This window comes from Salvelinus namaycush, chromosome 29, assembly GCF_016432855.1.
Source record: "Salvelinus namaycush isolate Seneca chromosome 29, SaNama_1.0, whole genome shotgun sequence".
Classification (NCBI taxonomy): domain Eukaryota; kingdom Metazoa; phylum Chordata; class Actinopteri; order Salmoniformes; family Salmonidae; genus Salvelinus; species Salvelinus namaycush.
Window position 1 is genome coordinate 10,788,437 of NC_052335.1, and position 23,944 is coordinate 10,812,380.

Here is a 23,944-nt window from a genome sequence, read left to right on the forward strand (position 1 = left end):
CCACTGTAAATTATAAGTAATACCATTCTGTTCCAACGGAAAACAATTGTAAAGCCTTTATTAAAGTATAGTGAAGATTAAAAACAGCCATATCTGTGAAATTGCTTTATCCAACATTTTGCCATTGCATAAGGCTTGGTTCTCATGGAAGCAGTAGGCTATTAAATAAACACTCAAACAGGCAACTGAAGCAGGATCTGTCTTATTTATGTAGATATATATGGATGATTTATAAGGCCGGCACACATAACAGTTAGGCTATTGATTATAGACCTACTTTCTTAGACAATTAGGCGAAAGCAAGGGCTGTTTCCTCAACTCTGCTGCTGCTGCCTCCGCCGCATTGTTATCAATCCCAATATGATGGTTCATTTTGCTATTATGCACATAGCAACACAGGGAAAGCGCTAATTCTACGGTGCACTGAAGGTTATGCTTCAGAACCGCGGACAGCGACCATGTCCAGCGTGGGAGAAAGTGCATTTGTTCTGAAATAATATTAGATTTTTTAGTGTTGGACCATTATTTTGACATAATATAACCATATATAATTTCAGTTTAACATGTTTTAGAGTGATGGACTGTGCCATCCTCGTGGTCTCCGCAATGGATTAGTCCACACAGACAGGCACGAATCAGACAGGTGTCTTGTGCACCATGAAAAAAAAAATACACAATACAAACTGCAGCTCTTCCACTAAGTCATCTATGCATTTCACTGAGACATTGTATATGCTTTTCAACTTCAGCAGCAGCGAGCCAATTTTTAGGACCATTGTGTATTATGCATCTGCCGGATGGTCACAATCTAAACTTGTGTGTGTGTGTGTAATGTTCCCGTATATATTTGTTCTGAAATCACACATCCATCAAACACGCACACTACAGTTGATTCTTCAGATGACGACTGACATGTTGAATTTACACCTTCTCTGTAGGATAATGGGTGCCCTTTAGTAGTGATTTCTTTGCAGCAATTCGGCCATGAAGGCCTGATTCACACAGTCCCCTCTGAACAGTTGATGTTGAGATGTGTCTGTTACTTAAACTCTGTGAAGCAATTTCTGAGGCTGGTAAGTCTAATGAACTTATCCTTTGTAGCAGAGGTAACTCTTGTGGCGATCCTCATGAGAGCCAGTTTCATCATAGCGCTTGATGGTTTTTCCGACTGCACTTGAAAAAACTTTCAAAGTTCTTGAAATGTTCCATATTGACTGACCTTCATTTCTTAAAGTAATGATGGATTGCCGTTTCTCTTTGCTTATTAATATGAGCTGTTCCTGCCATATTATGGACTTGGTATTTTACCAAATAGGGCTATCTTCCTTGTCACAACACAACTGATTGGCTCAAACGCATTAAGAAGGATATAAATTCCACAAATGATCTTTTAAGAAAGCACACCTGTTAATTTAAATGCATTCCAGGTGACTACCTCATGAAGCTGAGAGAATGCCAAGAGTGTGCAAAGCTGTCATCAAGGCAAAGGGTGGCAATTTGAAGAATCTCAAATATAAAATACACTTTTTTTGGTTACTACATGATTCAATATGTGTTATTTCATAGTTTTGATGTCTTCACTATTATTCTACAATGTAGAAAATAGTAACACTCAAAATGTTATGTAATTATTAATTTCTTGTCAATTTCCAATCACCCCAGAATATTTTTTTTACAGTGTAGGATGTTAGGGTTAATGTTAGGGTTAGGGGTTACGTTAAAGGGTTAGTGGTTAGGGTTAGTGGTTAGGGTTAGGGGTTACGTTAAAGGGTTAGTGGTTAGTGTTAGGAGTTACGTTAAAGGGTTAGTGGTTAGGGTTAGGGGTTACGTTAAAGGGTTAGTGGTTAGTGTTAGGAGTTACGTTAAAGGGTTAGTGGTTAGGGTTAGGGGTTACGTTAAAGGGTTAGTGGTTAGGGTTAGGGGAAGGGTTAGTGGTTAGGGTTAGGAGTTACGTTAAAGGGTTAGTGGTTAGGGTTAGGGGTTACGTTAAAGGGTTAGTGGTTAGTGTTAGGAGTTACGTTAAAGGGTTAGTGGTTAGGGTTAGGAGTTACGTTAAAGGGTTAGTGGTTAGGGTTAGGGGTTACGTTAAAGGGTTAGTGGTTAGTGTTAGGAGTTACGTTAAAGGGTTAGTGGTTAGGGTTAGGGGTTACGTTAAAGGGTTAGTGGTTAGTGTTAGGAGTTACGTTAAAGGGTTAGTGGTTAGGGTTAGGAGTTACGTTAAAGGGTTAGTGGTTAGGGTTAGGGGTTACGTTAAAGGGTTAGTGGTTAGTGTTAGGAGTTACGTTAAAGGGTTAGTGGTTAGGGTTAGGGGTTACGTTAAAGGGTTAGTGGTTAGGGTTAGGGGTTACGTTAAAGGGTTAGTGGTTAGGGTTAGGGGTTACGTTAAAGGGTTAGTGGTTAGGGTTAGGAGTTACGTTAAAGGGTTAGTGGTTAGGGTTAGGGGTTACGTTAAAGGGTTAGTGGTTAGTGTTAGGAGTTACGTTAAAGGGTTAGTGGTTAGGGTTAGGGGTTACGTTAAAGGGTTAGTGGTTAGGGTTAGGGGTTACGTTAAAGGGTTAGTGGTTAGTGTTAGGAGTTACGTTAAAGGGTTAGTGGTTAGGGTTAGGGGTTACGTTAAAGGGTTAGTGGTTAGTGTTAGGAGTTACGTTAAAGGGTTAGTGGTTAGGGTTAGGGGAAGGGTTAGCTAACATGCCAAGTAATTGCAAAGTAGCTAAAAAGTTGTAAGTACACTACATGACCAAAGTGTATGGACAGTATCTGCTCGTCGAACATCTCATTCCAAAATCATGGGCATTAATATGGAGTTGGTGCCCCCTTTGATGGGGTGCCCCCTTCTCCACTTTTCTGAGAAGGCTTTCCACTAGATGTTGGAACATTGCTGCGCGGACTTGCTTCCATTCAACCACAAGAGCATTAGTGAGGTCGGACACTAATGTTGGGAGATTCGGCCTGGCTTACAGTCGGTGTTCATCCCAAAGGTGTTTGACGGGGTTGAGTTCAGGGTTCTGTGCAGGCCAGTCAAGTTCTTCCACATTGATATCTACAAACCATTTCTGTATGGATCTCAGTTTGTGCACAGGCCTTCCCCAAACTGTTGCCACAAAGTTGGAAACACAGAATCGTCTTGAATGTCATTGTATACTGTAGCGTTAAGATTACCCTTCACTGGAACTTAGGGGCCTAGCCCAAACCATGAAAAACTGCCCCAAACAATTATTCCTCCTTCACCAAACTTTACAGTTGGCACTATGCATTGGGGCAGGTAGCATTCTCCTGGCATCCGCCAAACCCAGATTCGGCCACCGGACTGCCAGGTGGTGACGTGTGATTCATCACTCCAGAGAACACGTTTCCACTGCTCCAAAGTCCTTTGGGAGTGAGCTTTACACCACTCCAGGCGACCCATGACATTTCGCATGGTGATTCTTGTGTGCGGCTGCTCGGCCATGGAAAACCATTTCATGAAGTTCCTGACGAACAGTTATTGTGCTGACGATTCTTCCAGAGACAGTTTCGAACTCGGTAGTGAGTGTTGCAACTGAGGACAGACGATTTTTACATGCTACGCGCTTCAGCATTCGGCGGTCACGTTCTGTGAGCTTGTGTGGTCTATCATTTCGCGGCTGAGCCGTTGTTGCTCCTAGACATTTCCACTTCACAATAACAGCACTTATCGTTGACCGGGGCAGCTCTAGCAGGGCAGACATTTGACAAACTGACTTGTTGGAAAGGTGGCATCCTATGACGGTGCCATGTTGAAAGTCACTGAGCTTTTCAGTAAGGCCATTCTACTGCCAATGTTTGTCTATGGAGATTGCATGGCTGTGTGCTCGATTTTCTTCACCTGCCAGAGACGGGTGTGACGGAAATAGCTGAATCCACTCATTTGAATGGCTGTCCACATACTTTTGTATATATACTGTAGTTGCAAAGTTGCTAAGTAGCTAAAGTTGTCCTTGATGAGATTCGAACACGCAACCTTTTGGTGACTAGACGTTCGCATTATATGCCCACCCAACCACCCTCCTTTAGTTTTTGCCTTAAAGGGCAACTACACCATTTTTTTTAACTTCATTTTCATTATCTCCAGCACAATATCAGTGTCAACATATGTGAAAACTGCCAAGGTAAAAAAAAGTTCTCCCCGATGACATCATCAAAAGTTAAACATAAAAAAGAAGTGATTTTCAAACACTATGGGATTCACGGTGACATGGGGAACAAGAACGTATACTCCCTTTGGGCTAGAAACTCCTTTCAGGTTTTGAAAATCGTTTTAAAAACTTTTAATCCTACTCTGTGATGTCACAGAGAAACACTTTCTTCTTGTCTTTTTAACCACAATGCTGTTTTCATGTATATAGATACTGGTTTGATGCTGGATATGACGGATATGAGGTTGAAAAGCGGCAGAATTGCCCTTTAACTGTGTTATGTTACTATACTAAACGTAACATATCATACACATTTGAGTGTCCCTGATTTTTATTTACGATGTCCAGTCTATGAGACCAGCCTGAATTAAGAGGGATGCTGCCCATAACTTTTTGTGCAGCATATGCCTACCTGAATCCTTTGTTAGCTTGACTATTTCTAGCAACAAACTTTGTAGCAACACTCGGCTGTTAAGATGATGAAACAGTCCTCTGAGGAGAGGACAGTGTAACTCGACGCTTCTGGACAGCTAATGCATCATTAATGCTTATCTAGTACAGTGATGCCTCGCAAATGGAAGTGAATTGGTTGAGTAAGTAGCCGTAATCCATCCATGAATAAGTAAACAGCTATATATTGTGTTGACAGATACCGTCATTATAGTTCCTATCAGTCCGTTATCGCTGGCACGCAGGCGGAATCCGCACATGGCGGCCTGCCTTGAGATAGACCTAAGCTAGGCCTATTATTGGGCTTCAATATTCAGACATTTCAAGGAAAAAACGACAATTGCACTAATTGGTTCTCCGCAGCCAGGTTAAACAATGGCTTTTCGATTTACAGGCCAACTGGTTAAGTTTGATAACACCATTATCCAGGGGCGCAACTTTGGTTTTAGAAGCGTGGGGGGGGGGGGGGGGGGGCATAACTTTGTGGGGTCTTGGAGTCCTCCTATTTTCTGGGGCATCTAAAGATAATTTCTACACAATCTAATATGTCCCATGGCCCTTCTATCCGTCTCTATTTAGAACAACAAAAAGTAAGCAAAAATGGCCACAGTCATCAAGTAAGATACTTTTATTAAATATGTTTAAGTGAATGATAAGAATAAACTACATTTTTGTTCAGTGAATTTCATATCATAGGCCTAATAGTACTGTAGAGCTCTTTTTACTTGCACACCATATAGCTGGGTCACCCCGTCCTGCCCCTAGGGGTCCATGGCCCTGCAGCCCCCCAACCCAACACACCCCACTCAGCCTTGGGATCTTAGTGAAACATTCATTATTGGTTTCAGGTGTGTTGCGCAAGGCCAGAGTGACAACGGCAGACCCCCAGGACCAGGACTGAGCAGCCCAGCAGCTAGGGGTTGCCTAAGTGGTTGCCACTCCCCTGACGTGGGCATGTTTTAAATAGAGACTGCTTTTGTTGTACAGTATTCCATATGTAGGCATCCAGAACTTATGAAAATTGTACAGTATACCCATAATCTTGTAATAAATCATATCTAGTGATACATAACTGGACATTTCTTCCATCCATTGTGGGAGGATAACCAACCTTCCAATTAACAGCAATGCATTTCTTAGCCACTATAAATGCTTGGTTAAACAGTTTCTTCTGAGAACAGTCTGCAGTATTTCCAAGCAAACAAAAACAGGGAGAAGGGAGAATCTGTAGACATGCTGTGATAAAAGAACATAGTCTTTGCCAGAATTCAGCCAGCCTTCACAAGACCATAACATGTTTCACACCTCCAGCAGAAGGATACCATTTCTGAGTGCATGATATTCAGTTTCACTGGCATATAGTACGTTCTATGGATGGTCTTAAACTGCAGTAATTTATGTATAAGATTATATGAACATGACTCGACATTCTAACATATATGTTTCCAATCATCATCATCAATAGTGTCTCCCAGGTCTTCCTCACATTGTTATTTTTCATGTTTTGTGTCATCGGGAAAAGCCTCTATCAACCCTTGATACAGTTTGGAAATCAACTTTAGAGGTTGGTCAGACTGCCTTAAAATATTGTCCATGTTTTGAAGCTTCTTGCTTGTCCAGTGTTTGCTGCACAGAGAGAATAAAGTGTTGCATCGGCAGTAGTTCACCTCTGCGCTGTCACAGACTGGTCTACCCTGGCTGCCTGACCCCGATGAGACCCCTGTCACCATCTGTCCTGCTCAGATGAGGTACGGCAAAGAATTACCTTGGTGTAGATTTATACATGATATTAACCATGGATAGAATCAATGGTTCAATAATTGAAATTACTATTACTCCCAGATCCCAGACTGTAGTCTACCCACCAACTCAAGATTGAACATTGTACCAATTCACTGATTGTTATAATATACTGCAAAATTCACCTGAGCTCCGTAGACTGGTCTTCCCTGGCTGTCTGATCCTGCTGGGACACCTGTCACCACCTGATCCTGCTAAGAAATGATGAGCATGGTGTTGTGTACTGACTGTGCACCATGACAGTGAAGCCTGTAGAGCTGTTCATACCATGTCAGTGTGAAAAGTAGGGCATTAGCTAGGGAAACTGACAGATCAATAACGTTGCATTGCTATACTGACTAATAAAAACTCACATTGCCCTGAAAAAAATTCAGAATATTGGTCTTCAATCGTTTGGCAGCTGGTTTCATCATTTGATTCAGGTCTAGTGTGGTTCAGGCAAAAAGTATAGCTAAAGTTAGTCATCTAGCTAGCAAGGTAATGTTTGACAACGTTTGGCTAGCTAATGGTACATCATCAAATGTACTTCTGTTGAAACGGGACAAAACAAAGGCTATAAAACATTTCCATACACATAACAGCTGTTAGATATAGCTCTCTGACAGATTGCTAGAGGCTAGCTAGAGCTGAACTGGCTGTGGTAGCTACTAGCTAGCTAACTAACTTCTAGTAGCTAGTTCATTCACTTAGGTCGAGAAGGGATGAAACATTAGCTAACATAACATGTCAGTTACACTACTAGATCAGCACTGGGAATAAATCTTTTTTGACAGTCAAACAGCAGTTACCTTGCCAGCTAGATCAGTCAACTAAAGAGTAGCCCGTTTCTGCTCTGCTTGCTTTTACAACTCAGAGAAAAAGTGCAACACAGACAGCAGCTGCCTCTGATCATCTCTCCAGTGCTGGCCCTATACACCAGCCTTTCAGAAGCTTTGCCTTCACACAGCCTGTCCACATGCTCTGTGGTGTGCATGCTGTCCTAAATTCAGTTGGCTGAAACCGTAAAATAGCCTACCCTCTCTGAGGCGTCCGCATGGTCCTAATGCACACCGGTGCTGTGTATCACAGTGCAATGATAAAACTGGGGGGGACAAAAATGCTATTTCAGAATGTGGGGGTGTCATGTCCCCTCGTCCCCAGTGAAAGTTGTGCCCCTGCCATTATCAGTTATACATGGCTGATCTATCTATATCATTTGGTAATAACATGAGGCCTATTATGCCTGGAACCCCCTCCTTCCTCTCTCTCTTTCCTCAGTTTTGAATTCAGACCATAGTCCTCCAATCCATAGCTTCATTCCACCGTCTGTCTGTCTTCATTTTGATACTAATCACTTCATTAAACATATCAGCACTGCTCTGCCACTGAGGTTAGATGGTGTGGCATGAGCTAAAACGGGCTTTGGAACATTTCATTTCTTTGTTTGTGTATTCAACAGTCACAGTGACACATATTGGATCAAATAACCACAGTGAGCTTCGAGGCTCCCAGTTGGTTTTACTCCCTCTGTTTTACATTGCTTTCTGACACACAATGCACCAGCCAAGTAGATTTCTAGTTCAAACATTTCCGAGTCTGTTCTTCACTGGTACCTTGTTCTTTGCACACAAAGAAACTGTTAATTTCAAGCATCACAGTGCCGACTATGCCGTGTTGGACTCAATGTATATCACCTTGATATAGGCTAAGTATACATCCGTTTTACATACCATTGTTTGCCCAGCTATCCTAACCTAGATCCCATTCTTAAACAACACTGGAGGGATGAGATGAGAGCTGAATAGAGAAAAAGCAGCAAACAAACACTGTTTGAAGGAGAATTCCCAGTTTACATTCCTCGTATGACACATATACAGGCCCTGTGAAGGCGAGAGGGCTATGAGAGAGCATTGCTTGTATCTACAGTAACAATGCAGACGGAAAAGGAAGGCTGGTAGCTTTGTTTTGTTTTATTCTTTATTTCCCAGCTTTCCAATTACATTTATAAAGTCAATAGAGCCAGGCTATAGAAAGCAGTCTTTGCTGCTCTTTCTGCTCTGAGAAAAGGAAAGTCAAAATGTCATCCTCTTTTGTGTGTGTGCATGTGTGTGTGCCTTCGTGCTCACCTATGTGTGCACGTGCAAATTTAAGTGTGTGTGTTTGACAGGGTGTGCGCTAGTGCAGTGTTTCCCAACCCTGGTCCTCAAGTACCCCCAACAGAACACATTGTCATTGTATCCCTGGACAAGCACACCTGATTCAACTTGTCAACTAATCATCAGGCCCTCAATGAGTTGAATGAGGTGTGCTCAGAATGACCTTCTTGATCCAAATCAGTCAGGTTTCAAGACTAGTCATTCAACTGAGACTGCTCTTCTCTGTATCACGGAGGCGCTCCGCACTGCTAAAGCTAACTCTCTCTCCTCTGCTCTCATCCTTCTAGACCTATCGGCTGCCTTCGATACTGTGAACCATCAGATCCTCCTCTCCACCCTCTCCGAGTTGGGCATCTCCGGCGCGGCCCACGCTTGGATTGCGTCCTACCTGACAGGTCGCTCCTACCAGGTGGCGTGGCGAGAATCTGTCTCCTCACCACGTGCTCTCACCACTGGTGTCCCCCAGGGCTCTGTTCTAGGCCCTCTCCTATTCTCGCTATACACCAAGTCACTTGGCTCTGTCATAACCTCACATGGTCTCTCCTATCATTGCTATGCAGACGACACACAATTAATCTTCTCCTTTCCCCCTTCTGATGACCAGGTGGCGAATCGCATCTCTGCATGTCTGGCAGACATATCAGTGTGGATGACGGATCACCACCTCAAGCTGAACCTCGGCAAGACGGAGCTGCTCTTCCTCCCGGGGAAGGACTGCCCGTTCCATGATCTCGCCATCACGGTTGACAACTCCATTGTGTCCTCCTCCCAGAGCGCTAAGAACCTTGGCGTGATCCTGGACAACACCCTGTCGTTCTCAACTAACATCAAGGCGGTGGCCCGTTCCTGTAGGTTCATGCTCTACAACATCCGCAGAGTACGACCCTGCCTCACACAGGAAGCGGCGCAGGTCCTAATCCAGGCACTTGTCATCTCCCGTCTGGATTACTGCAACTCGCTGTTGGCTGGGCTCCCTGCCTGTGCCATTAAACCCCTACAACTCATCCAGAACGCCGCAGCCCGTCTGGTGTTCAACCTTCCCAAGTTCTCTCACGTCACCCCGCTCCTCCGCTCTCTCCACTGGCTTCCAGTTGAAGCTCGCATCCGCTACAAGACCATGGTGCTTGCCTACGGAGCTGTGAGGGGAACGGCACCTCAGTACCTTCAGGCTCTGATCAGGCCCTACACCCAAACAAGGGCACTGCGTTCATCCACCTCTGGCCTGCTCGCCTCCCTACCACTGAGGAAGTACAGTTCCCGCTCAGCCCAGTCAAAACTGTTCGCTGCTCTGGCACCCCAATGGTGGAACAAACTCCCTCACGACGCCAGGACAGCGGAGTCAATCACCACCTTCCGGAGACACCTGAAACCCCACCTCTTTAAGGAATACCTAGGATAGGATAAAGCAATCCTTCTGACCCCCCCCCTTAAAAGATTTAGATGCACTATTGTAAAGTGGCTGTTCCACTGGATGTCATAAGGTGAATGCACCAATTTGTAAGTCGCTCTGGATAAGAGCGTCTGCTAAATGACTTAAATGTAAATGTAAATGTCTTGTCCAGGGATACAATTAAAATATGTTCTGTTAGGGGTACTCGAGGACCAGGGTTGGGAAACACTGAGCTAGTGTATACGCTTGCGTGCGTGTGTGTCCACACACTGATACAGAGAGGGTCAGAGAACATGTCCGGTAGTGGCATGTTATATGTACTGCTAGCAATTGATGTCAGTTCTCTATCTGTCCCTCTATCTTCTGTCCCAGGCTTTTGAAAATGCTGGAAAAGAGAGATGAGGAATGATGGAGGAGCATTATCATCCCCCTCTGACGTTTGATTTGTGGTGGGAAATTCTTATGAACTCCCAATGGCTTTCAGACAGACGGGTTAAAGCCTAGCTGACTAGTTCCCAGATGGATTGCATGGTGTGTGTGTGTTTTGAGTCTGCGTGTGCCATGTGAGTGTGTGTGTGTGGTTTCTCTCAGGCTGTAATGGGAAAGCCCCTGTTATTACCACTACAGGGCAGAATCACTATGAAGACGAGAAAGAAATCAGCTCTCCTTGACTTCCTTAAATCCTGCCATTACTCTTTTTAATGCTTCCGTCCTCCTCCCATATTTCTGCTGGAAATATTGTGCGTATTGTAAGACAGACTGTCTGCATGACTGTTGAGTGCACAAGCCAATCACATGGCTAGTCTGGGGGAGGTTTCCATGGTGAAACGTTGCGAGGGACGGGCGAAACTCCAGAACTAATTCTGATCCATTGGTAATATGGTAATATGATATGTACCATTCTCCAGCAGCTGAAAGAAAAAGGGCCCCGACAGGCCTGTCCGCCTATCTGCCTGTCTGAATGTTTGTCTTAAACAGGTGAATTTCTGAAAAGAGTGGGAGACGAGGGAAAAATAGATATTTGAAAAAGAACCAGCACAATAGAGAAGCAGCCAGGCGCTGAGGCAGGATTTCCCAAACTCAGTCCTCGGGACCCCAAGGTTTGCACGTTTAGGTTTTTGCTCTAGCACTACACAGCTGATTAAAGTAATCAACTAATCATCAAGTTGTGATACTATGTAGCAGCTGTGTAGTGCTAGAGCAAAAACCAAAACATGCAACCGTTGGGGTCCCGAGGACCGGGTTTGGGAAACGCTGCAGTAAGACGAGGAGACGCGGTGTCTGCTTGGATAAGTAGCTAACTCTTGATCAGCATTAACTGCTGCTGCCTATAGGGATTGGGTCTAAGCTTTGAGTGTGTCCTGTCCTTGTCGCTGTGTTTGTTGTCCCTGTCGCCGTGGTGACCAGTGATCCTGAACCCGTTCCTTCCCCAAGTGCCTGCTGTTCTGGCTCTGTTTGTCCCTGCAGGGTTGCTGTCGTTGAGTTGTTAGTTAGGGATGTGGAGAATCAGTGTGTGTCAGTGTGTGTGTGTGCCTGTGTGCTCAGCTATAACTGTGTATATATGCGTATGTGCGTGTGCGTGCGTGTGTGTGTGCATGCGTGTGTGAATGCATGTGTGCATGCGCCTTTGTGTGTCTGTGTGCTTTTGTGTGTGTGTGTGTATGTGTGTGTGTGTGTGTGTGTGTTTGCCTGCGTGTGTGTGTTTGCCTGCGTGTGTTTGTTTGCCTGCGCGCATGCGTGTGTGTGCGTTTGTGTCTGTGCGTGTGTGTGCATGCGTTCGTGCCTGTGTGTGTGTGTGTGTGTGTGTGTGTGTGCATTTGTGTGTGTGTGTGTGTTGGCCTGTCAGGGATGCCACCGTTACAGCTACTAGGAAGTGGGTTGCGACATGGTCCGCTCTAAGGAGAACGTCCAGAAATAGACCCTATGCCCTCATCTAACTGATTTATTCACTTGCTCCCTTTTCTTCCCCCTTTCACCAGAATGCACTTAACTCTATCCTTGGTTAAATAGCCTCATGTCATTGCACGCGCATGCATGTGTGTGTGCGAGTGCATGCGCGTGAATGTTTGTGTGTAAGTGTTTAAGGGGCCTTGGTGTACCCTGTCGTCCCGGGTGATGCTTGTTGCACAAGGAACTGATAACAAAAGTACATGACATCCTTTTGTAGGTCTTTTTTAGTTTGTCATAAACTTACACTGCCGGTAAGGTAGTCACTGCAGGGCAGGCTAGCTGAGTATCCAGGAAGAACACAGGCTTCCTAGCACCATTTCAACACACTCAATAACCCCTTAAAGCCGAGTGGTGGACAATAACACTTAAAACCTCCTAAAACAACCCTGCCCATCCCTCCCTCCCTCCTTCCCTTCCTCCCTCCTTCCCTTCCTCCCCCACCCAGGGCCAAAGATGGATGGATCGGGTGATAGAACTGAAGGAGAGGCAGATGTATGGGGATGAAGGGACGAGGAGGTGGAAAGAAAAGTGGTAAATGGGACAGCTGTGGTGCAGGAGCCCAGCCCAATAAAGGCACACACCCAGATGCCCTTATGATCCTGTCGTAACAATGGCCCAAATCCACTCCCGAAACACACACAACACACACACATTCCCCACAACCCACAACCCACACTCTCTCTCTGGATCTTCTCTCTCTCTCTCTCTCTCTCTCTCTCTCTCTCTCTCTCTCTGATCTCTCTCTGGATCTCTCTCTGGATCTCTCTCTGGATCTCTCTCTGGATCTCTCTCTGGATCTCTCTCTGGATCTCTCTCTGGATCTCTCTCTCTCTCTGGATCTCTCTCTGGATCTCTCTCTGGATCTCTCTCTCTCTCTCTCTCTCTCTCTCTCTCTCTCTCTCTCTCTCTCTCTCTCTCTCTCTCTCTCTCTCTCTCTCTCTCTCTCTCTCTCTCTCTCTCTCTCTCTCTCTCTCTCTCTCTCTCTCTCTCTCTCTCTCTCTCTCTCTCTCTCTCTCTCTCTCTCTCTCTCTCTCTCTCTCTCTCTCTCTCTCTCTCAGGAACACACCGACATGATAGTATGAGTTAAGCTGACAGAATGAGCACGTTTCACACTTTTTAGGGCTGAGTGTCTACGACAGGCCTTTCTCTCTGCGAGGGGTGATTTTCAGATCTATGTGAAGTCCAGTTACTTTCTCAGCAACTCATATTCTCATGAGCCCAACCCGCCTCGAGACCGTGTCCCAAATAGCGCCCTATTGTACGTAGCGCTTCACTTTTCACCAGGGCCCATAGTAGTGCACTATATCGGGAACAGGTTACCATTTGGGCTGCAGGCTAGTCTTTACCCTCCTGAGGTTAGATGAATGGCTCATGAAAGATCTCCACGACCACAGTGCTACCTGATCTAGGAGACGGTAATGGGCATCCGTTGACACGGGGTGAGTACCACGCGGCACCCTATTACCTTACATGGTGCACTACTTTTGACCAGGGCCAATCGGGCTTTGGTCAAAATAAGTGCACTTTTAAACGGAGTAGGCTGCCATTAGGACACAGCCATGGTGGTACCAGATACAGGGCACAGTAAAAGGCATCCTATTGGCTGCTGACCCCATACTGGGCCATCCAGGGTTCAGTTATGGTCCCCAGGGGATAGAGCTTGACTCTGATGAAAGAGAGCCTTTATCACTTTCTGGCAGGGTAACTTAGGTCACTATGGTGCCAGCCAATCAGCCATGAATCCTAGGGGGTAAGGGCTTTCTGTGTGTTTGGGGTAAAGTGTGTGTGAATATGAGTTCATTGCATTTACTTTCTGGGTGTGTTTGTAAATGTGTGTGTGCACTGTCTGTGTGTTAAGTGTGTGTGAGTGATAGTTAGTGACATGGGGTGCTTAGCAGAGAGGATTTGGAAGGAGCCATTGGGATTGGCCTGATAGGATTTCCCCTGGTGTTGGCCCTGCCACAGGGGGAAGTGTCACCTGTCGTCAGCATGGAGCAAAACAGCAGGACAGTTAGCACACACACGCACGCACGCACGCACGTGCGCGCAAAGGCAAAGGCAAAGGCAAAGGCAAAGGCAAAGGCAAAGGCAAAGGCAAAGGCAAAGGCAAAGGCAAAGGCAAAGGCAAAGGCAAAGGCAAAGGCACAGGCAAAGGCAAAGGCAAAGGCAAAGGCAAAGGCACAGGCACAGGCACAGGCACAGGCACAGGCACAGGCACAGGCACAGGCACAGGCACACACACACACAGACACAGACACAGACACACACACACACACACACACACACACACACACACACACACACACACACACACACACACACACACACACACACACACACACACACACACACACACACAGCAGAGCAGTTGCATTTAACTGCCCAAGGTCATGCACTGCCATCTCCAACTCTGACCAGTAGCATCTCCTCAATCCTGAAGGACTGTTAAGGACAATGCCAGAGGCAATGCAGACCACTGCTGCTGGAGTGACCTGATTGGCTGGGGATAAAAGTAGTGATTTTATATTTTTCAGACATATCTCCAGTTCTGCCAGCCGTATCTGGGAGCAGAAGGGCAGGGATAGGTCAAAGCTTTTCAACCTCTTGAGTCAGCTGAGGCTAAGGCAGCCTCAACTTACTGCTCCCTAAACATCCTCTCCCCTCACAGGCATGGCCATGGGCTAATCAGATTATTCCATACTACCCTCCAATAACCTCCTAGCTCCTAGTCACATCTGATCTTTAACACAACTCTGCGTATCCATAACTTCTCTCAACTGCCTCCAGCAGCAACAGCAGCAGCAGCAGCCACTCTTCTTTCCCTCCATCACCACCTTCCCCAGTGGTTGTCAGAGTGGCAGGACTGGCATCCACCTACGGCTAGCCCCTGGCACTACCCAGCATGAGACCTACTCTGTCTGCCTGCCTCCTCCGCACCCACCGCCACCACCAAGCCCTCTAGGCTTACATCAAACCCAGATAAAATGCAGGGATGGCAGGAGGGTGGCACGGCAGGATGGCTTGTCCTGAGCACCACTCTTCATAATGACATGCTGCCCCCACTGTGTCCGGGCAGTGTTCAGACCAAGAAGGGCAACTGGGGCTGCCATAGGCATGTCCATCTCCTCAGGCTCAGTCTGTAGTCCTCTGTGCCAATGAGAGGGGTAGTTAAGAACATGCCAGTCAGGAAGTAAGAGGCCCTAATGGGACTGGTTGAGACGACATGACAGCGCCAGGGCCATTACTGCCACTGAGAGAGCCCTGTCAGACCTTGAGTGGAAGGAGAGAGAGAGAGAGAGAGAGAGATTTTGTGTGAACAGTAACCTGGAGAAGGTTTTCTGTAGTATTATAAATGTAAGAGTTCTAAACTTCCTTAATAAGCACAATGTCTTGAGTAAAAGCCAAATTGGATTTATACCAAAACATCGCACGACTGATCATATTTACACCCTACACACCCTGATAGATAAACATGTCCACCAAAATAATACCAAAATATACACTTGCTTTATCGACTTCCAAAAAGCATTTGATTCTATTTGGCATACAGGACTGTTCTACAAAGTTATTGAAAGTGGTGTAGGGGGTTAAACATATGACATAACTAAATCAATGTATACTGGCAATATGTGCAGCATTAAAATTGTTAAGAAAATAACAGATTTCTTTAACCAGAGGCGGGGCCTTCGCCAGGGTTGCAATCTGAGCCCTGCACTCTTAAATATTTACATCAACGAATTGGCCACTATTCTAGAAAAATCCTCAGCCCCTGGTGTTAGTCTCCACAATTCGGAGTTTAAATGCCTACTCTTTGCAGATGACCTATGCCTGCCGTCACCCACAGCAGATGGCCTACAGCAGAGCCTGGACCTGCTAGAGCAGTACTGTCAGACCTGGACCCTGGCAGTAATCCCCAAAAAGACAAAAATAATGATTTTCCAGAGAAGATCCAGATCTCAGGGAATTAGACCAAAGTTCTCAATTGGTACAAAATATACAGAGTACTGCACACAATACAATTACTTAGGTTTAAAAATAGGCTCAACTGGACACCTTAATGAGGCAGTGAATGAACTGAGAGAGAAAGCGCGCAGGGAATTCTACGCCATTAAAAAACAAATTCAAATTGAAATACCAATTAAAATTTGGCTAAAACGAATTGAATGTGTCATTGAACCAATTGCACTTTATGGCATTGAGGTGTGGGGTCCACTTGCCAAACAAGATTTCATCAAATGGGACAAACACCCCATTGAAACCCTGCATGCAGAGTTCTGTAAGATTCTCCTACATGTTCTGAGGAAAACTACAAACAATGCATGCAGGGCAGAATTAGGCCAATATCCACTAATAATAAAAACTCAAAAAAGAGCAATTCAGTTTTGGAAACATCTAAAATACAGTGACCCCCTCTCATATTATTACCAAGCCCTGCAATGCCAAGAGCTGAGCAAAGAAAAGAGTCCCCTCATCCAGCTGGTCCTTGGGCTGAGTTCACAAACTTGTTCTACTAACACACTGAAGCCTCAGGACCAGAACATCCAATCAATCAGAATAAACCAAATTACAACACAGTCAAAACAAAACTGCATTGCTTATTGGGAAACACAAGCACAAACACAAAACAAAAAGCAGTGCTGTCTGGCCCTAAATCGACAGTACACCGTGGCTAACTATTTGACCATGGTTTCTGATCAAAACCTTAGAATTACCTTGACAAAGTACAGGCTCAGTGAGCACAGCCTTGCCATTGAGAAGGGTAGACACAGGAAAACCTGGCTCCCTGTTGAGGCAAGGCTGTTCAGCCACTGCACAACAGCAGAACCTGAGACGGAGCTGCATTTCCTGACAAAATGTAAAAAATATAAAACAATTAGAGAGTGTCATTTCCCCAAATTTGAAACCCTTACTCAAGGTTTCAAAGACCTCTCTGATGAGAGTAGGCTACCCGTACTTGAGGGAGGACGCAGAGAGCTGACATGTCTGACATGTCTGATGTCTGACAGACCAATCAAGCTGCACATGTCCTCTATTGTATGCTTATCTCTACTGTATGCTTATTGTTATTGTTCATTGAGAGAGAGAGAGAGAGACGCTGAGAGAGACGCTGAGAGAGACGCTGAGAGAGACGCAGAGAGAGACGCAGAGAGAGACGCAGAGAGAGACGCAGAGAGAGACGCAGAGAGAGACACACAGAGAGAGACACACAGAGAGAGACACACAGAGAGAGACACACCGAGAGAGACACACCGAGAGACAGAGAGTGAGAGCAGGCGATGGAGAAGAACAAAAAGATTAGAGATGGAGAGAGATGGATGTGGAGAGAGAACAAGAGAATAACAACAAAAAAGCCACAGGATGAACGTGACAGATTTGAAGGATGGAGGCTGACTGTAGTGTGTGTGTTTGAGGGGAGGTCTGTCCCTGTTGGTTCCTCTGTGCTGTTGTGTTGCCTGTTGATGGAGTGAAACAACCGTAGAGCTAGAAGACGCATCTTTGTGCAACGTCATGCCGGGACAGAAGCAGCAACAACAAACCAGTGTGACAGCCAACAGCCAACTACATGAATACAGGCCTCTTCAATTTTCTATTTAATGGGTTTTCTTTGCTTTGATCTCTGTGATGAAAGCAACAGCACAGTGTCCAATACGTCACCGAAGAAGAAGCCTACCACAAAGACAACCAAAACATTTAGGGAGGTGTTTTACTCCCTGGGCTTTGATTTCTGGTCTAAATCGAGGATTATGTTGGATAAACCCAATGTTGTGATCCCCCTCCCCCTAAAAAGGGATGTTTACTCAAAATGTGTAATCCTGTACGCCTTCCTGAACTGTCATATTTATAGAATAAGATAGATTCAAGCGTCCACTTGTGAGAGGTTTCGACAAGCCACGTACCTGCTCTTATTACCGCAGTACATGAGTTGTATCATCAGAACCGGTGAATACAATGAGTGTAGTGCAAGCCCAAATGTAAGCTTACCCCCTCCATTTGAAACCGGAACCTTCCTCTCAGTCAGAATACTACTTACACCATTTCCCATTTGAACGCGCACATAAAAGGAGAAACGTCATCCTGTTGCTCTCACTCTGGAATCCATCCATCCATCCACACCTTAAATGAGGCTCTCTCCACCAATGTTTCAAGTGATGTCTATCACCGTGGCAACATTGCTGCCCCTGCAGATCGTGGTTGTGTTGTCTTGTGTGAGGATTACCATAACAACAGAGCCCAGGCTTTAGCTTTAATTCCACTAACACTGGACCCGGCTCCTCTGTGGATCGGCTCGCCTGGCGGGCTCGTCTTAACTGGTATTGGCAGGCGTGGGCAGGGAGCTAACGCTACCGCCCGTCTGAGAGGCTGATCTCGCCTGGGGGGCCCCCATATGGCCCGCACGAGGACCTAGTGTTGATGTTCCACTGCTCAGTTCACTCCCCCTAAGGTGAGCCCCAGCCTTAGCCCTTAGCATGTCAGGCACCCCTAGCAAGTGTCCACCCAACCCCAGAGTGCCTGTCTGCTGCTCGGCTAACTTGCGATTAGCGCTGTCCACCAGGCTAATGGGTAGGTGGGTCACTGCATGCTGCCTCTCAGTCAGTGGGCGCTTATTGCAACCTGCAGCCCGATGGGATGGGGGGGGGGGGGGGGGGGGAGTGTGGACGAAGAAGAGGCAGAGACGACATGTCGGCACGGCTAAGCTGGCAGAGAGGAGCGAGGCAGGGGGAGGAGGAGGAGGCGTAGGTGGGCGCGGGGGCAGGAGCTGACCCTGTAAGCAGAGGAGATTAGGGAGAATAATGAAAGGGGTCTTGGCAGTGCTTAAATAATATGTGAAGTAATCTGAAGAAGATGTGTGGAGAGGAAATGTCAGCTGTGTGTGTGCAACAGCGTGACAATGCAACTGTGTGTCTGAGTGTGTTTGTGTGTTCTCGTGTGTGTGAGTGTTATTTGCATGGAGGATTGCTGCAGTCAGGCCTACTGAAAGAATTCGACAGCCTCTTAAGCAAACAAGTGTCGGAGCATGGAAAATTAATTTCAGGCCTCCTCAAAAGAACAGCCCGACCGTTGACATGGAGTGCCTGCGAGAGACTAACAGAGTCAGTTAGGTCTCACCACACACACACACACACACACACACACACACACACACACACACACACACACACACACACACACACACACACACACACACACACACACACTGTACATCTGTATGTGTACATGTGAGGGGTGGCGTGTGAGGATGAGTTTTGCCAATTAAACCATAATACATAAGATTACATGGACAAGGAGGCCTTTCTATTATACTGGCCTAGCTCTTCAGCTCTCTACAGCTCTCCAGGTGTGTCGGGTAGGAGTGCTGTTCTGGGATCAGTTCTCTCCAATCCGTATAATCATATTCATAATGACTGAAAAGGCTAAACTGATCCTAGATCAGTACTCCCACTCTGTTGACTATCAGATGATTGATTAGTAGGCTGATAATTAAACTGTTAATTTCAACAATGGCCTTAGTTATTTCCCGAGACAAGAAAGTGGGAGGGAGAAAGTGTTAACCCTTTTAACTCTCAAATTTTCCTCCCCTTTTTCTCCGATTGAATTTGAGTATGATTGATTTTCCCATAATAGATCTTTCATTCCCTGAACCCTCTCAATGGGACTTTAAATAATCCTACCTCTCCTCCTGTCCCTCACTCATCCCTGAGCCTCAAAAGAGAGAGAGAGAGAGAGAGAGAGAGAGAGAAGACTTTTCCTTTTTCTCTCATCCTTTCCTCCTCCCTTTGCTGTTTGGAGGGTGTTGTTTGTTATTCTGGCCTCAAAACAGATTTGCGATGTGTCTTATCTCCGGTCATCTGTTTGCTTTACGGTGTTTGTGTGTGTGTCTGTGTGTTTGTGTGTGTGGGTGCTAGTGTGTGTGTGTTTGTGTTCTTCCCTATGTGTGTCTTCTCTTCCTCTTCTCCAGGGGACACCCAGCCCAGCTCTCCGTCCCAGACTCCCAGCATTCCTTGTAATGGATCAACGTTCTCATAATACCGTAATGATGTGTTGACCATGTCCCTGACCCCCAGTTTATCAAACTCTATCATAGATAGAGTTTTTCGGTCCTCCCGGGTGGCGCAGTGGTCTAAGGCACTGCATTGCAGTGCTAGCTGTGCCACCAGAGACTCACACTCGGCCAAACATACAGCGACCGGGAGGTCCATGGGGCGATGCACAATTGGCCTAGCGTCGTCCGGGTTAGGGAGGGTTTGGCCGGTAGGGATATCCTTGTCTCATCGTGCACTAGCGACTCCTGTGGCGGGCCGGGCGCAGGGCGCGCTGACCAGGTCGCTAGGTGTACGGTGTTTCCACACATTGGTGCGGCTGGCTTCCGGGTTGGATGCGCGCTGTGTTAAGAAGCAGTGCGGCTTGGTTGGGTTGTGTTTCGGAGGACGCATGGCTTTCGACCTTCGTCTCTCCCGAGCCCGTACGGGAGTTGTAGCGATGAGACAAGACAGTAACTACTAACAATTGGATACCATGAAAAAGGGGATACAATTTTCTTTACATCTAAAATAGATGTAGGAGTTTTTCCCCTGAGATGTATTGTTTCGTATCAGAGGTAGATCATTTCACTGCTGTGTTGACTACCATTGACTGAGTGTGTGGCCAATCTGGAGGTGTGCTGTGTTTTCCCTTGGCTGCGCTGGGGTAATGTAGCTAGCCCAGATACACCTAAGGTGCTGTGTGTGTGTGTGTGTTTGTGTGTGTGTGTGTGTGTGTGTGTGTGTGTGTGTGTGTGTGTGTGTGTTTGTTTTGGTAGCATGGCTGAGTCTCCGATCTGTGATCTGTGATCTCCAGATGTAGGACAGGGCCATAGGCTCAGACTGTGAGACCTGCTGTAACCCAACCTGACACCAGGCTTAGCCCCATACAGCCCAGGCTTTGGGCCGTTGAGCTCAGGTGAAAGACTGATACCCTGATGTAATACTGAGTAGGAGACAGGCATGCAATGGGATAGAGCATGTGTTCTCTGGCCTCTTTTCTCTGGCCTCTTTTCACCCTCATTCTCTATCACATGTGACCGACCGGCTCGATTCGGTCTTATGTAGCAACATTTGAAATGGTGTTTTTTACATTGGATAAAAGTAGAGACTCAGAACTAGAAAACGGTACATCATACGTTACAGTTGAGGAACAATGGGAAAGTAATTCCGCTTTGAAAGTTGCTAAACTTGTAAAATCACTTTTGAGAAAATTGCCCTTCAATGTTTTCGTACACCTACCGGAGAGCTCTTCTTTGTCTACACCCATTCAACATTTTCACTTTAGCCCCACACATCTCTAAGGATTCACATGTGAGGCCATGTATTGAACAATCAAAGATTTCAAGACTAAAGGCTGGTTTAAACTATGGGTGAGTTCATAAATTTAAGTGCCAGAGTGTTTTCTGAGCATTTGTAAACTCAGAGCGTTGTCAGATTGTCCGTTAGTAAATTCAGAGAGATTTGCTCTCTGAGCTTTCGGAGCGCACACTGGACGCTCTGACCGAAGAGTACTGTTGATTTGAGCGTTCTAACCTAACAACAGCAGTCAAGCACAAAGCTAACTGGCTAACGCTACTTCCAGACACAAATTAAAGTCTTTTTCCGTGGCTAAACCAACTAGGCTCATAATTTAACAATTGTATTCATATTTACAGATGTCATACAAGTTTTTTATTAACGCACATGAAAGTTCACATTTTGATAACAAAAATAAAACGTTTACGTTCAAATGCCTCTCCTGTGAAGTAATGGCGCGCGACATACGCCGAGTTTCCTGAAATACTGGCCCCATTTCATTCTCATTCTCACTCTCTCTCTCATTCTCTAGCAGGGTGCTCACTTGAGTTGCCTCAATCAGCTGTGAGATCTGAACAGATGCAGACACACATACGCATGCACACACACACATAAACACACACGTGTGACTGGTGGTTAACCAATGAGGAAGAAAATGCCTCTCTCTCTCTCTCTCTCTCTCTCTCTCTCTCTCTCTCTCTCTCTCTCTCTCTCTCTCTCTCTCTCTCGCAGGAGAGACAAGGTCAACCACCAATCAGGATATTACTTTTTAAAAAATGTATTAATAACATCAATTCATTATTGCAATAATGAAGCTGGTCGACGACCCATCCGTAGGTGATTCGTTGAGAGTCCAACGAGCAGATTTTAGTCACAGCATTTTATAGCAAAGTACATCCTACAGAATGTTCATTACAAACAATAGATGTATGGAATGGGTCAAAGGGTTAGGATTCGTATGAAAGATAGTAATAATTCACAGCAGACAGTATCTACGGTAAAGACTGTAAGCATTTCACTGTTAGTCGATACCTGTTGTTTACGAGGAATGTGACAAACAAGGGTTTGAACCAAAATTATTTTCCATTCATTTTGTTTTGAACAGAACCATAATTTTTTCAATCCTTTCCACTGTTCCGACCAGTCAAATAAAGTTCTGAATTGGTTCGAACACAAACAAGTAACGGTTTATATCGTTCCTTTCTTTTCCTTTTTAAACATCTTAAATCCATTTTTTTAACATTTATATAGCTCAACATTAAATTACTTCACCATTCGATAGAAAAGCTTGCTATGGAGCGGGAAAGCTATGCATTGGACAGACAAGTGTAGTGTAGGGTACGACATACGTGTCACGCCCTGACCTTAGAGAGCCGTTTTATTTATCTCTTCTGTTAGGTCAGGGTGTGATGTGGGGTGAGCATTCTATGTTTTGTATTTCTGTATGTTTGGCCGAGTGTTTTTTTACTTTTTTTAAGAATGGGAAATGTCAAAATAATAGTAGAGAGCATGGTTTATTTCAGCTTTTATTTCTTTCATCACATTCCCAGTCGGTCAGAAGTTTACATACACTCAATTAGTATTTGGTAGCATTGCCTTTAAATTGTTTAACTTGGGTCAAACATTTCGGGTAGCCTTCCACAAGCTTCCCACAATAAGTTGGGTGAATTTCGTCCCATTCCTCTTGACAGAGCTGGTGTAACTGAGTCAGGTTTGTAGGCCTCCTTGCTCGCACACGCTTTTTCAGTTCTGCCCATACATTTCCATAGAATTGAGGTCAGGGCTTTGTGATGGCCACTCCAATACTGTGACTTTGTTACCCTTAAGCCATTTTGCCACAATTTTGGAAGTATGCTTGGGGTCATTGTCCACTTGGAAGATCCTTTTGCGACCTGACTGATGTCTTGATATGTTGCTTCAATATATCCACATAATTTTCCAACCTCATGATGTCATCTATTTTGTGAAGTGGACCAGTCCCTCCTGCAGCAACGCACCCCCACAACATGATGCTGCCACCCCCGTGCTTCACGGTTGGGATGGTGTTCTTTGGCTTGCAAGCCTCCCCCTTTTTCCTGCAATCATAACAATGGTCATTATGGCCAAACAGTTATATTTTTGTTTCATCAGACCAGAGGACATTTCTCCAAAAAGTACGATCTTTGTCCCCATGTACAGATGCAACCGTAGTCTGGCTTTTTTTATGGCGGTTTTGGAGCAGTAGCTTCTTCCTTGCTGAGTGGCCTTTCAGGTTATGTCGATATAGGACTCGTTTTACTGCGGATTTAGATACTTTTGTACCTGTTTCCTCCAGCATCTTCACAAGGTCCTTTCCTGTTGTTCTGGGATTGATTTGCACTTTTCAAACCAAAGTACGTTCATCTCTAGGAGACAGAATGCGTCTCCTTCCTGAGCGGTATGACGGCTGCATGGTCCCACGGTGTTATGCTTGCGTACTATTGTTTGTACAGATGAACGTGGTACCTTCAGGCGTTTGAAAATTGCTCCCAAGGATGAACCAGACTTGTGGAGGTCTTGGCAGATTTCTTTTGATTTTCCCATGATGTCAAGCAAAGAGGCACTGAGTTTGAAGGTAGGCCTTGAAATACATCCACAGGTACACCTACAACTGACTCAGCTAATTGACTTCATTTATCAGAAGCTTCTAAAGCAGTGACATAATTTTCTGGAATTTTCCAAGCTGTTTAAAGGCACAGTCATCTCAGTGTATGTAAACTTCTGACCCAC